Source organism: Amphibalanus amphitrite, unplaced genomic scaffold (assembly GCF_019059575.1).
Source record: "Amphibalanus amphitrite isolate SeventyFive unplaced genomic scaffold, NRLGWU_Aamphi_draft 000394F_arrow, whole genome shotgun sequence".
NCBI lineage: Eukaryota > Metazoa > Arthropoda > Thecostraca > Balanomorpha > Balanidae > Amphibalanus > Amphibalanus amphitrite.
Genome location: NW_024881888.1, coordinates 559,717 through 575,583, shown reverse-complemented (window position 1 = coordinate 575,583; position 15,867 = coordinate 559,717). Strand labels below are relative to the sequence as shown.

Sequence of the window (15,867 nt, the reverse complement as noted above, 5' to 3'; positions counted from 1 at the left end):
ACCAAATTTCATCGAAAAATATTCACCGGTTTTCAAGATATTAGACTTTTACTTTTGTTTACTTTTTGGGATCTCCGCTGTTCCTAGCGACTTTATTGAAAGTGCGGCATTTGTTGCGCGCAAAGCAGCATATACCACCGCGTGCTACAAAACGTTTTAGTCAAACATTTAACGGACGTTCGAAAGCCTGCTGACGTCATCAGATTCCCGTAATGGTTAAGAGATAGGGACCACGCTGGTCCCACCCTGCAAGTAAAGGGAAGAAATTTCTTGAACACCATAAAGCTGCGGGGGTTGCGACCAGGATAAATGGTGGTTTCTGAGCCTGGCCGCAAACTTGGCTATCTCAACTCAAAACTAATATTAAGGTGGGAGGGTCCCTTTAAAGTTCCTCACCGGGCATTTGGCGAACGGTCTCCGGCCGAAGCCGTCGAAGGCCACATTCTGGAAGAAGGGTGTCCAGTAGAGGAGCAGGTGCGTGTTGTTGAGCTCGGCGGCGTTCAGCTCTGGCGCACGGTACAACGCCTGGTTGATGAACCGGTTTCTGACATAGTACACCAATGCCTGGTGGTGTTTGGCAGACCAGAAGGTGTAAGCCACCGACAGCAGCACAAAGACGCCCAACAGAATATAACTCTTCTTTCTTGTTATCTTTAATACTTGGCATGCCTGAAAGAACCGCAGAGTAAACTTGGAATACGGGTAGCGAATACAAGTATCCAACATACGACTTAGGCACTAAGGTACTACTGGGGGAAATTTATATTCAATTACCCTACACGTAGGTACCAAAGTCACAGAATCGTTTACCATTTTGAATTATGAAGACGGGTACGATTTCGTGCTGAGATTTTGAGAGCTTTGTCAGAGGCGTATCCACGGCCAGTTTCTGGCAGGCATGTTTTCGCCAAACAAGAGCTCCCCGCCAATGAGGACTGATAGGGTATTTAATGAAGTGTAGACTCTAAATGCAGCGAGATAAACTTTGCAAGATGTTAAATGAAGTGAAATCGATGTCTTAAACGCATATACATTATAAAATATATTGAAGCGTGTGCATAGGCAGATGTACATAGGCAAGAGAAATAACGTCAGAGAAATAAGGGGGCATCACACGAAAGTAATCTCGGTCACGCAAGGGAGTAGAGTAAAAATTTTAAGTGTAACTATATCTGCATTCAAAGACGATGTGCTATTTCAAATCGGTTTCATACATAAGTAAGCATAATGAAATGTGTAGGCGGATGAACGTATCAGGGGGGAAGAAAGTGTGTGCATGCGTGCGTGTGTGTGTGGTGAAAGTGTGACTACTGACAAATCAATATAGTATATGTGGGTTATACAATAGGATGCATATATGGGTTAATTAACAATGTTATTAGCAGGGCTGAGGAGTCGGTCGGAGTCGACAGTTCTGCCTGGAATCGGTCGGAGTTGGAGTCGGAGTCGCCAAAATCTTACCGAATCCGACTCCGGAGCCGGAGTTAACTATACATACATCATACATGGCTGAACATCATGCCCTGCACCTGGCGATACTACGCTCGTTGACCTTTCGAAATAAGATGATGTCGAAAAAAGCCATAGTCCTGTTTTGGACAAACGTTTTTAGCGAAAGAAACAGAAGACGGCGAAATCACCAGAGCCTACTTTTCAATTCTGCATGTTATTTATAAAGCAATAAGCATATCTGCAATGCAAGGCCTAGGAAGCACAATGGATCGTGTCAGGCAAAATAAAAGCATATCCACTTTGAACTTTATTATCATGATATGGATTTGAAGAGGAACAGAGAAACGTCCAGAGGCAGAGATTGTGTCGGAGTCGGAGTCACCCTAAAATCCATCGACTCCGCAGCCCTGGTTCAAACCTGCACAACATGTGTAAAATTGATTTAGTGATAGTCATGCCAAATTTCGAGGAGCTACGCGCCGCGTTTTTTTCCCCTCGCGTTAATGAAAAACTGGGGGGGGGGGATAACCGCCCCGTCGCCGCGGGTTAACCATCGCACGTATTGGTGTTTTGCCAGCCGCGAACGTATAATGGGGGGGGTCCGTTGAACCCCCCCCTTGCCGTTTCGCCCCTGATCGAGCTAGAGCTTCGCGGAAAATCGGGCGTGTTCATAGGCGTAGGAACAGGGGGGGCCAGGTGGGCAAGTGCCCACCCACTTTTCGAGGTGGGGGGGCCAACCATGTGTTTTGGCCCACCCACTTTTTACTCGAGGCCCCTCGTCTCGATTTGAGAGGACGTCGTCACCTTCCAGAATAAACAAACTTGGTAAAAATAAGTTCCACGAATCCCCACGCACGGACTCCAAGGGGCCGTGATGGATCCAAGGAGGCTCTCTGTTCATACTTGTCAGTCGAAGCCCCTGAGACTGATGGCCTGAGAGGCCCTAGTGGATCTGAGGAGGCCCCAATATCCACACTGGTCTGGGGAGGCCCCTGACACTGGCGGTCTGGGAGGCCCCTCTATCCACACTAGTCAGAGGTCTGAGACTGGTGGTCTGAGAGGCCCCTCCATCCACACTAGTCAGAATAGGCCCCTGACACTGGCGGTCTAGCCGAGGCCCCCTACCCTCACTAGTCAGAGGAGGCCCCTCTATCCTCAATAGTCAGAAGAGGCCTCTGAGACTGATGGTCTGGGAGGCCTATCCATCTACACTGTAGTCAGAGGAGGCCCCTGAGACTGATGACCTGAGAGACCCTTATAATCACACCAGGCAGAAGAGGCCCATGAGACTGATGGACTGAGAGGCCCTTCTATTCATACTGGCCACAGGAGACCCCCAAAACTTTCGGTCTGGGAGGTCCCTCAATCCGGCACCAGTCAGAAGAATCCCCTGAGACTGATGGCCTGGGAAGCCCTTATATTCACACTAGGCAGAGGAGGCCCCTGAGACTGCTGGTATGAGAGGCCCTCATATTCACACCAGTCAGAAGAGGCCCCCGAGGCTGATGGCTGTGAGGCCCTTCTGTTCATATAAATGGCCACTGGAGGCCCCTGAAACCGGTGGTCTGGGAGGGCCCTCTATCCAAACTAGTCAGAAGAGGCCCCTGAGACCGATGGTCTGAGAGGCTCTTCTATTTATACTAACCAGAAGAGGCCCCTAGGATTGATGGTCTAACAGGCCCTTCTATTTATACTAGCCAGAGGAGGCTCATGATACTGATTGTCTGAGAGGCCCTTCTATTCAAACTAAGCAGATGGGGCCCCTGAGAATGATAGTCCGAAGAGCCATGCGGCGGCAACTGGCCGTGGCCATATTTCGGCTCGGTAGGGCCCCACAGAGCTCATGAGAGCACCTCAAGGGCTCCGAAGTAGACACGCTTATCCCCATAAGGGTGCCACGCCGGCTTCTGAAGGCTCCTTCTAGGCATCTAAGGGCCCTTTCCGGGCTCTAACGGCTCCACCCGCCTGTGATGGCTCCACACCAGTGTTTATGAGCGCCACACAGCGGCGCCTTTGAGGGTCATACTAGTGTCTCTTAGGGGCGTTAGGGCCCTATATCAGTGGCTCTGGGGGCCCCACACCGGCGCCTCTGTGGGCCACCACACCTGTGCATCTGAAGGACCCACACCGACACCTCTGAGGGCCCCGGCCCACACCAGTATCTCGGAGCTCTGAAGGCCCCACACCGGTGACTCTGAGGACTCACCGGCTCCTGAGAGCACTATGTTGATGACTAACGGCTCCGCAAGGCCACTGAAGGCACCACACAAGCTCTCACTGAGTAATGTCCATGTACCGGCCTCTGATGGATTTAAGCCAGCGCATTCATAGCTCCACACCAGCAATTGTAAGGGCTTCACACTGAAGTATCTGAGGGTTCCACACCGGTGTCTCTAAGGGCCACATACCGGCATCTCTGAGGGCCCCATACCGGCGTCTCCGAGGGTCCACATCTGGCGGGCACCCATCAGCGACTGAAGGTCCCACACTGTCGACTCCGAGAGCCCCATCTGCGTCTGGGAGCACCATGCCGTCTCTAAGAACCACAGCGGCTCCTCCGTCGAAAGATGGACGTCTGCATGCCAAAAGGGAGCGGTTCTGAGACAGTAGGGCACCTACGTGCAATAGAGGGGCGCCTATGAAGCCCATAGGGGCGCCTCAATGCGAAAGAGGGGTGCCTCTGAGGCCTACATATATGGGCGTCCACATGCAATAGAGGTCCGCGACTGCAATTGATCAATGTCATGGGGTGCATTCATAAGAAACAGGGCGCCGGCATGGCAAAGAGAGGCGCCTTCAAGTGTCCATATAAGAGAGACGCCTATGATAAGCGCACATTGTATGCGACAACGGGGGCGGGGCGACTGTGGGACATAGGGATGTCTCTGATGACTATACATAGAGCGCTTATATGCCAAAGAGGGCGCCTATGAAGCTATTGGGGGCACCTGGGAAACGAGGAAGACATTTGTGTAAGGGTTTTCAGGGGTCATGCGCCGTTTGCGGCAAATAGATTCTAAAAAAAAAAAATCGGAGCGGGAATAAGTTTTAAAATGGTGCGGACTTTCCGCACTGTTCGCTTAAGCGGTTACGCCCCTGGGTACATCTGCCCGATCTCAGAAGCTAGACTTGGAGCTCATACTTGAAAGCAGCCAGCAGGACGAGGCAAAAGTTGGAGGCCCCTGAAAATAGGAGGCCCCCTGGAAAAGGAGGCCCCTTGACAGGGTGGCCCACCCACTTTTCATGACGTTCCTACGCCCGTGGGCGTGTTGCCCGTGACGAGAGGAAGCCGATGATACCCACCATTACGGGAATCTGATGACGTCATCAGGCTTTCGAACGTCCGTTAAATGTTTGACTAAAACGTTTTGTAGCACGCGGTGGTATATGCTGCTTTGCGCGCAACAAATGCCGCACTTTCAAATGAAGTCGCTAGGAACAGCGGATATCCCAAAAAAGTAAACAAAAGTAAAAGTCTAATATCTTGAAAACCGGTGAATATTTTTCGATAAAATTTGGTAGATATTCGTTTTTGCTCTTTCTGAACCGAGCGACATCACTTTCATGCCAATTCATTAACTTTTTTGAAGGTGGGAGGGCCCCTTTAACACGCGCACTGCAGCGGGTCTGAGCCGAACACGAACTGCAGGGGGGGGGGGGGGTGAAAACAACAACCCCCCTGAGATCTCAAAAACGGCGCAACGTAGCGACAAGCGGTAAATGGCGTTGGATAGGTTGAGATGATATCTACAAGAAATACTTAGATCATTTTTGGGTCAGGTCAAAAACGAGGTCAGCAGAGGTCACCAAACTCAAAATGTTGCGATTTTTTAGCGATCTCGACATCCCTCCATATTTCCCGCTTTATCTCGGGAACTAGATGAGCTAGAAAGTAGTTGCGAAAAAAGCATTCGATAGCTGTTGAAACGTTCTTTCGCTGAGCTGTCCTCAGATTTGACCTAAGGTCAACGGTTCAGCCTATAGAGGTCATGTAATGTCAGATCAATATTGCAAATTTTCCGGAAATGCTTTTTCTGCAATAACTTTTCTTCCCAAAGAGATAGAGAAATAATTCACACACCATCGCCATCGTTCTTAGCTCGTCAAGGCGCATCGAATGGTATATAATATGACCTCGAAAGGTCAATTTCAAAAGTTGACCTCAGGTCAAGGTCATGACCTGACCGAAATAGGTCATGTTGCATATCATTCGATCCGCATTGACGAGACAAACACGATAAACGTCAAACGGAGTCTTCAAACGGAGTCTCTATCTCTATTCAATTAAAAGTTATTGAAGAAAAACCGTTGGTGACCTCAGGTGACCTGAGATCGAGGTCATGTTAGGTCAAAAATAGACCAAACTAGGTCAAGTTGCATCTTGATCGACGCGTCTTGATAAAATGAGCGGGATGGTGAAATAATGACGTTTCTATGTCCCATACTTCTCGAGTTATGTCCGAAATTGCATGCCGGGCCCCAAAAAGTGATCTGACCTAAGGTCACAGTAATAAAAATTTCGAAATATACAAAATGTTCCTTATGGTCTCCTAATATGTTTCTGAAAGTTTCATAGCATTCAGTCAAATGGTGTGGGTGTAGCACAGCGTCAAACTTTTTATGAGGTGAGGTCACTTATCGTGACCTGGTGACCTGACCTTGCATGACCTAACACTAATGTTTTCAGAGGTGATGTAAAATTGTTTGATGAACAGCTATACAAAGTTTCAAAGTCGTAGCTTCACTGGTTTTTGAGTTGCAGCCAAAAAACCAGAGGGGGGTTGAAACCCCCCCCCCCCGCAGTGCGCGTGTTAAGGTCCTAGGTCATTGGTTAACCTTCCAGGTCAAGTCAATGACCCAAAAGCCGGAAAAGCGAGACCTGTTAGAAAACGTCGTAAAGCGTGGCTGATGTAGGGTTTATCGGGGTGCTGACTGCTGATCACGCATATCATGTTAGTTTTGATCACAGATAATGTATTCATGCTATTTAGGCCAGGTCGGGTCGGATCAGGTCAGGCCAGGTCATCCAGTAAGGATTTTGCCGGGTAGTCCACGATAGATCGACAAAAAAAAATTGACACCCAAAATCCACATATTCTATTTTTCGTTAAAACTGGTCTATGGGGTTGTGATGGGCGGGGAAGCCAACTGTGGCAAGGATTTTTTTTCTTCGAACAACAGTTTCCGAAATATAGCCTCGGCTAATTTCTGGAGGTCACGCTGCAACCCTATGTTTGGCGGCTTATAACTCAGAAACTATTGGTTTTCTATGAGAAATACTTTATATCGTTCAACTCGCAATCAGCCAATGAACATTTTGGCCAGTGTTCTAAAATTGGATTTTGGTTGGGTGTGCTGATGAAAAAAAATCCTAGGATGAGAAAAAAGAAAGTAAATAACTGAACTATTTTTGAAAAATGGTGGAGGTAATGCTAATTTTTATGTCAACTGATAAACCAGGATTTCATGTCAGGATCTTGACAGGGTGTGAAACAAAAGGATGTGAATCCATCAACTGTCAAGTGACATGTAAACTGGCTGTTCGAATACATGAAACCTTATTCAGAGATGAAGTAAAGTCAGTCATTCATATTTTAGGGATGAAAATATTTTCCCCATCTGGTGTGAGTTGCCACCAAAAATTCTGAAAAATGGTACACTGATTTTGGCTATCTCGGACTTTCAATTTATAAAAATTTTAATTACGTGACCTCTTGACCTATTTTTCGAAGAGTGACCTTGATATTTTCCCCACTGAAAGTTGCAATTTTGTCTGATGACAACCTTGTCAAATGCCATTCATATGCGATAATAAAAAAAATGGCTTTCGGCCAACGTTGACCTCAGGTCAGGTCATTTTTGTGGCCTGCCCATTATTACCAGCGGGAGCGACAGAGAGACCTCGAGAACAAAGCAAGATAGCGACAAGCGGTAAACGGCATAGGGTACACACGGACAAAGTCTACAATTTTTACAAAGGTCATTTTCAGGTCAGGCCAAAGATGACGTTACAGGGCTAAAAATGTCAAAATAGCGGCGCTATAGTTTTTTTTTTCTCGAATAACTTTCGATGCATCCCAGCAAGGAATAAACTAATAAATAGCACCATCGTGATCCTCTCGTCGACCCGTATCGAAACATGTATAAGATACATGACCTTAAGATATGTGGATCTCGAAAGGACAAGGTCAAAAGTTGACCTCAGGTCACGTGACCTTAAGATCATCATGTGTATCATTCGATGCGCCTTGACGAGCTGAACACAATGAGCCCATCCGCACAGCTGTATCTCGAGCCTATAAGGAGTTATTAGCAAAAAAAAAAACATTGGTGACCTTTGATGACCTTACATGACCTTATAGCTGCCCAAGAGCAAAAAAGGCCTCAAGGTATTCAAAGTTGATCGTATATAAAGTCACTCAAGGTATATTGGGCAATTCCGAAGCGTTTTAATGTAAAAATAAGGTAGCCGATTTATGCCCCATTGACTTTAAGTGGGGTGGTCAAGAAATTGACCTGACTTTAGGTCATCGATGTCGAAATTTAACCCGCGCACCGACGGGGGTCTGCGCCAACTTCGCACCGACGGGGGGGGGGGGGCGGATGACCGCCCCCCCCCCGAGATTTCGAGAACGAAGCAAGATAGCGACAAGCGGTAAACGGCATCGGATACACACGGACAAGGTCTACAATTTTTACTAAGGTCATTTTCAGGTCAGGTCAAAGATGACGTCACAGGGGTCGAAAAAGTCAAAATGGCGGCGCTAGATATGGAGAGTTTTTCTCGAATAACTTTCGAATTAGTCAAGATAGGAACAAACTAAGGGCATCATCGTGATTCTCTCGTCAATTCGCATCGAACGATATATATGTTGACCTCGAAAGGTCAAGGTCAAAGGTTGACCTCAGGTCATGTGACCTCGAGGTCATCATGTATATCATTCGATGCGTCTTGACGAGCTGAGCACAATGAGACCATCCGCGCGGCTGTATCTTGTTCCTGTACGGAGTTATTGGCAAAAAACCTTTGGTGACCTTTGATGACGTCACATGACCTTACAGCTGCCCAACAGCAAAACAGACCTCAAGGTAGTGAAGGTTCCTCGTATATGAAGTCATGTATGGTATATGGGGCCATTCCGACCCGTTTTAGTGGTAAAAACAGGGAGTTGATTTTTCCCCCATTGACTTATAATGGGGAGGTCGCGAAATTGACCTGACCTTAGGTCACCGACATCAAAATTCCGAGATATACAAATTGTAGCTACTAATGACCTAATAACATCCTGCGACTTTCAAAGGCCTCCGACATCTACTGTAGCTCTGGCACGGTGACAAAGTTGCAAAAAAGTGACTTGAGGTTGGGTCATTCAAAGTGACCTGGTGACCTGAGCTTAAATGTTAGGAGGTTCAAACTTGCACACCATGTGTAAAATTGATGAGAGAATAGTCGTACCAAATTTCGCGGCGCGAAAGGGTTTTCCCGCTATTCGCGAAAAACCTCAGGGGGGCGGATATCCGCCCCCCTCCGTCGGTGCGCGGGTTAAAGCGAACTGGCGCTAGGCCAAGGCAAACACAATGGTGCCTGTTCCATGTCTCTCGCTCTAAAAGATCAAAAGATACAGTCAAAAGAGTTAAATTATTGTCCTGTGTTCAACGGGTGACCCCGGATGACCTTTCAGCGGGTCACTGATGCAAAGCTGCACCAATGCTATCAATAATAGCCTAACTCAACATGATTCAAAAGTATTTGAACGGGTAAGATGCATTTCGGTGGTAGCCGATATATCTGCCATTGACTTATAAAGGGTAGGTCACAAAACGACCTGAACTGAGGTCAACGCAGGCCGAGAGCCACTTTTTTATTGTCGCATATGAAAGAAAACTGGTAAGGCTTTAATCGTCTCAGACAAAAATGCAACTTTCGGTGGGGAAAATATCAAGGTCACTCTTCAAAAAAAAGGTCAAGAGGTCACGTGATCAAATTTTCAAAATTAAAAAACCGAGAAAGCCAAAATGTTCATTGGTTGATTGCGAGTTGAACAATATAAAGTTTTCCTCATAGAAAATCAATAGTTTCTGAGTTATAGGCCACCAAACATAGGGTTGCAGCGTGACCTCCAGAAATTGCCCGAGGCTATATCTCGGACAGGGGCGCGGGAACTACTTTCAGACTGGGGTGGGGGGTGGGGGAGGGCACATCATAATAGAGATCAACCTAGGGTACCCCCAAATCTAGTTTTCTCACCGGTTTTAGGCCACTTATTTTTCATCCCTTGGCTTTTTCATCAAAAAAGAAAACATTTGCAGAAAAGTGCGATATTCCGTCTCAAAGTTGTGGGGGCAACGCCCCTACGGCCCCAGAGTTGGAGGGGGGGCAAGCTACCCCCACTGCCCCCCCCCCCCCAGTTCCCGCGCCTATGATCTCGGAAACCGTTGTTCGAAGAAAAAAATTCCTTGCCACAGCTGGCTTCCCCTCCCATCATAACCCATGGCATTAGGTACACCAATTTTAAGCAGAACATAACATATGAGGGTGTACGGCTTTGGTCGATCTATCGTGGAATGTCCCAGTAGGTGTCAAGTCACCGCTTCTGACAGCTTCGTAACATGTTACGAATGCACCAAAACTACTAGGTAAATGTTCAAATGGTTGCTAAATTCGAATTCAGCTCCAAAAACTAGCCAAGAAACCTGTGAAACTCGAAAAAGTGAGCCGAGGTCATCAAGGGTCAATGACCCAGCCTGACCTTCAGGTGACCTCGACACTCTCCCACCCTAATGCATGGGAGCAACATCATATCCCATGTTTGAACGCTTCAAACCACAAAAAAACTGCAAACGCGTGGTTAATGCGAGCCGACATACGCCGAATCGCGATTCCGGCCGAACATGGCCTCGAGAAATAGGTCACAGGTCAAAGGTCACTTGGGTCAGGGTCATGACATTTTCAGAGTAGGTGTAAAATTGATCAACTCGAGGGTACTGAAAGTTTCGTCGGGATCGGCCGCTTTTTGCGCGAGTTATTCTCGAAAAACCATGGGGGTCCATCCGACCCCCCTCCGTACACATGCTAGGGTTAAATAAAAAATCGAAAAGATGCTCCACCTGCAATTTAGGGCGTTTTTTTTTTAATTGGAACCATTTATAGCGGCGTGCAATGCACCGTTTTCCCGGAAAAAGGTAAACTTTGCCATTTTTGAATGTTTTTTTTATATTTTTTAATGGACAAGGGTGGGTCCCATAAATAAAAAATCAAAAAGATGAACCACCTGCATTTTAGGGCGTTCTTTCATATGTGACCAGTTGCAACGCCATGCAATGCACCATTTTCCCGAAAAAGGTGCACTGTAATTTTTAGGGCTTTTGATTTTTATAGGGACAAGTGTCCCTTAAGTTAAAAATAAGAAAAATGACCCACCTGCATTTTTGGCCGTGCTTTCATTTGGAACCATTTGTAACACCGTGCAATTCACCTTTTTCACGAAAAAGGTACCTACACTCTCATTTTTTAAGCTTTTTTGGGGGGGAGTCAATTCTTTTAATGGAATTCTAAGAGTGGTATTCATCACACAAGCATGTTACATTTGACCTACAACCCAGCTTTATGGCTATAGCTCAACATTGCAAATTGTGTTGTGTTGGATGTTGGCAGTGGCTAACTTCACAGACATCCATTTCAAAGACAAGATTGAATCATGTACAACCTTAATATGTCTTGATTCTTTGTAAACTTATGAGACAGATACTGCCCCAATTCGAGATGCATGGTGAAGAAAGATAACTATTGAAAGGAATATTGGCAAAAACTAAAGTAAAAACACAGATCAATAGCTTATGGGGATGGCGACACAATGTACTTATCTTTTATAAATCAAAGTAGTGGTTTTAGCCAAAAGTTCAAGAACTTACCATTGCTATTTGCCAGCATCACAGATATCTGTTGTAATAGAACTGATGAGCTGTGAAAGGGATTCAGATTAGTCAACATTTCCTTTTAACAGAAATAACCCAAGCTTTAATATTTTCACAAGTCACTTAATTACAAAAATTAAGATAAAAATGAAATTGTGTGTTTCATAATTCAGCTAGCAGCAATACAGGCCTATTTCAAATAACTTTTTAATGACTGGAAACAGCTTCTTCATGTCAGCATGGTAATCGAAATCAACATGCCAAAATTCAAAATATTTAGCACAAAAGGTCAAAGGATAAAAATATAAGTCCCCCACGGCCCACAACTCTATAGGGCCCCCAAGGCCCTATATAATAGGTATGACCTGCTATGTATATACCAAATACCATTAATACATACTTTACAGTGCGTTCACTGGAGATGAGATAAACTGTGCTGCATCAATTTGAAGGTAGACATGCACAAATTTAAATTGATACACGCACATGCCGTGCTGCTGAAAGGGTCATCGTCCATCGACATGATAATTCTCAGAATCTGGAATCCCCATAAAAGTCCCTTTGATCGTCTGGACTGAGTTTGATTGGAATTAAGAATTTGCACTTAATTAATTAAGAACATTAAGAATTAAGAATTAATTAAGAACATTAAGAATTTGTACTGATTTGATTCACACATGTAAAACTTACAAATAGTAAAACCTGTATTTAGGGCCTTGGTAAAAGACCGAAACTACTTTAAAACACAGCAAAATTTAGCTAAAGAGTTGTAGGCTGGTATGATGCATATTAGCATTTTGAATTTTGTAAATTAGTTGCTTTTAGATTATTAGGGTGTGGTGTGGTAATGTTCATTTATTAGGCAAGGCCAAGTCAGTCAAGACTAGGTCTTCATTTTTCAGAGGCCTAATTTATAAGTCGATTTATTGTATAAATATTTGCATCTTTTTTGCTGCTTTAATTTAGTTGTAATTCTGGCGCACGTCTTACATTTCCGGCGCAGGCATTTTCGCATTTATTTGTAAATTGTAGCATGTCAATGTAGATCATCGCAAGGCTATATCAAGGCTGATATAAACCAGGTAGAACGCTCCGGGAAAAAAGTTGGAAACAATAAATTAGTTGCGGCATTCCCTGATGACGCGAATGTGGGTCAGCGGCCGGCGGCCGGCCGCCGCTAACACTGCATGAGGAGGGATACGCAGAACTTTTGCTTGTTGGTGATTGCGCTAGGCAATTAAATGGTAATGTTAGGATATGTTTCGAAAGTAAATTGAACGACGCTTTGAACGCCGTCAATGAATTTGCGATACGACGACTATTTGTTTAGTTAGAGCCGGCGAACTTTTACCTTCCGACCGCGCGCGGAGGCGATATCAGTTGGGCAAACTAGGCGGCGGGAATCAAAATATGGAGGCATCAAAATATTGATTCTAGTGGGCGGAGCTTTGACCATATATGGGCATAGAATCAATATTTTGATTCAATTTGGGACATTCCCACCTTCAGACGACCCGTTACGGCGGAAATAACCCCCATGACGGCGAGATTTTTTGACAAGTCAAAACAAAAAACTTCCCCGCTTCAATTTTTCGCTGCATGGCTATCAGCCGTTTGTCGCGCGTACCTTTACGAATGGCACAAAGATTTCGCCGCCATAATTCAACAAAAACGTGCTGTTAAAACTTGCTCTGTTTATCATTAACGACGAGCCTTTGTAATTTTTTCATAATTTTGTCTAAAAGAAAATAAAAAATGAGTTATTTAGTTGTATAATTCATTTATAAGAAATATTCTTTTACTTTGCATCTAGCCACGATTTCCGGTTCCCGCCATTTCGCGCCGGCGTCGTGGGTGTGTGGATGCAACGTAGTGCTCCCGGTTTTATTTTGACCTTTTCTGAAGTGTAAGTAACAATGGATCATATTTTAAGATACTTTGAAGTGTGTTTTTCAATTTCAGGCATGTGATCTTAACGTTTCTTACCGAAAACTCGTTTTAAGAGATGGTTTTAGGAACATGGCGCGGTAGCGACGTCAGCGGCGCGGGACGCCTTCGCACTCTTCTATTGTCTTTTTAAGCTATATTTTTTTGAAAATGATGTCTTAGGTGTAGTATTTCAGTGAAATATGATGTCCTTTAAAAGTTACGGTATAAATTAGTTACAAGAAGCCTAATGTTTTGTCTCACATGATAGAATTGTTGGGTGGACTCATGAAATGGGGGCAGTGCATGTCCAGTATTTTACATAATTTGGATGTTTTAGCCTCTGCTTGTGTCTCACTCATCCAATTGTTGCTACAACTTTAATTTGTAGCATTTAAATTTTTAATGGCAACTAGGTTATTGACTTGTTCCGAGTTAAGATTGAAAGGTCGTAGTGCATGTTCGTGTTTGCCTTATCTAAATAGTAGGTATGTATGCTTGGCTTGTAATTGCTTTGCCCATTTTTGCTACATATTTAATGATGCTTACTTTAAGTGTAACAAAAGCAAGTTGCTGAATGGTGTAAGCCATATTTACATTATGCGTGATCTTCAAGAAAATTGTGTCTAATGTACGGCTGTCCAGGGAATGCTGGATAGTTAATTTTCAGGATTGTCCATGCCAAAGTTAATTTTAGAGGCCAGTTTTATCATCACAAATAGCTGCCTGCTAGAATTTTTTTGCCTAAAGACTGCTTCACATATGGAGCGTTAACATGATGGGCACGTAAACGGATAGGGCTGTACCGTTCATGCTCTGTATGTGAAGTAACTTTAAGACAAAAAAAAAAAAATCCAGCAGCCACCTATTTTTCTGTTGGTACAACTGGCCTCAGGGCTCAGATCTACTTTTTGGCAGAATTTATATAACTGCATGAGATGACAGTTGTTGGCGCACCTGGTGGCGTTCAGTGGAAATTTAAGTGACATTAAGTATTTAATTTTTTATTGAATACATTCTAAAATTAATAGTTGCTGAACAAGGGGAATAATAACACATATAGTTTCCTAATTTATTGTCCACAAAAGTCCTAATTATTGTGTTCTGTTGTTTGCTGCAGGTCAACCAAGGATCAAACACTGGTCGTTGCGGGGATCGGCTTCAGAGGGCCAAGGAATGTCTTGAATCGCTGTTCAGTCGACAGGCAACTGTATGACAACGCCATCCCTGTCAACCAGAGCGTCGACCGAAGTAGGGTGGCGTTGCGCGGACCTGGCCGCACCCGACCAACCGGCGGAGTACCTGACTCGGGCTGGGCGGAGACTACCTACATCACGACCTTTTGAACTTTGATCTCGTGGCGAGAAACAATATGACTTAAGGAAGTGTGTATGTGGCTGGCGGGGCCGAGGGTGAAATGCGCCACGTGTTTATCCTGCCGGATGACGACAGTGTCACCAACCTGTCAAAGAACGAGCTGGTGCAGCGCGTGATGACTGCTATCTCGTCCCTAGAACCGGAGTAGAAAAACGTGCGCATAGCCCAGATGAAGCGAACCAAAACACAGACAGGACTGATAGCGTTTCGGTCGAGAATGTTCTGAAGATGCTGATCAGTAGACCAATTGGTGACCGTTTTCGGTGGTAATATGGGATCTTGGGGACTGGGGTGTTCCAAAGCGACCTGCTTTGGGTGTGGACATAAGTGGCTCAACCTGACAGGATTGATGTTTTAGGTAGCCGTGCTAATCATAAACCCTATATTGAGTGTATCTGTACAAATTTTGTTTATATTTATTTCATGTATTTGATTCGAAACCGAAAATTGCTCTTTGTAATTAGGCAACATCGAGACGTTGAGGTCATTCTCCAGACGTTTATTTGTTTTTTTCTTACCTGTCCACGGTATGTCTTATTGGTTAGGTCTCAGTTTCAAATATTATTAACTGCATGTTTTGCAAATACGTAGCTATATTGAATTAGAGACGTGTCCTAAAAGTGAGTATTGCTTTGCATGGGGTGTGAGCGTCAACGACAAGGCTTTGTGATGGTAAATGTGTGGCAATTGCAGGGATCGTTGTGAAATGTGTTATGAATATCATCGTATTATTTGCGAATGCAAATACATCCGTGTATCATATTTTCATTCAAATTGTGCAATTTGTGCAACGGGCTTGAGGATATTGTTCGGCGAAATATCTCCTACTGTACTCCACAGAAATGGGACGGGATACAGATGCGTAGAAACACATTCATGAACACGTGAAAGACGATAAGTTAACTTTTTTTTTTACTCAAAATCAATGCTACAAAGCAGGGATGTGGAGCCGTGAAAATGTCAGACGGCTTCGGCTCCGGAGGAAAAAATCGGCTCCAGCTCCTGCTCCGGCTCCGAGTAAAATGGTCGGGCTTCGGTTCCGGCTCCGACTCGGTACAACCCCTATACAAAGGTCAGCACGGCTCCCTTAAAAAGGAAATAGTTCACTTTTTAACATGGGTTTTGAACTGGAATAGCAGTTCCGTAGCTTGGGCTGAGACGAGCATAAATCAGGAGCTTTTACAGCCCAACGATCAC

At 44.9% G+C, this 15,867-nt stretch overlaps 2 long non-coding RNA genes across 3 annotated transcripts; one reads left to right on the top strand and one right to left on the bottom strand.

The window, feature by feature from the left end:
• Positions 1-264: 264 nt before the first annotated feature.
• On the bottom strand, positions 265-12,130 carry LOC122390395. Of its 2 annotated transcripts, none has more exons than XR_006258143.1 (3): positions 12,058-12,130; positions 11,365-11,414; positions 265-669 (listed from the first exon to the last, which is right to left on the bottom strand). It is a non-coding gene; the product is annotated as an uncharacterized LOC122390395 (long non-coding RNA). The 2 variants fall into 2 exon arrangements; XR_006258142.1 differs by lacking the exon at positions 12,058-12,130 and adding an exon at positions 11,768-11,891.
• Positions 12,131-13,202: 1,072 nt separating this feature from the next.
• Positions 13,203-15,438, top strand: LOC122390374. The gene is made up of 2 exons (XR_006258140.1): positions 13,203-13,273; positions 14,414-15,438. It is a non-coding gene; the product is annotated as an uncharacterized LOC122390374 (long non-coding RNA).
• Positions 15,439-15,867: the final 429 nt, after the last annotated feature.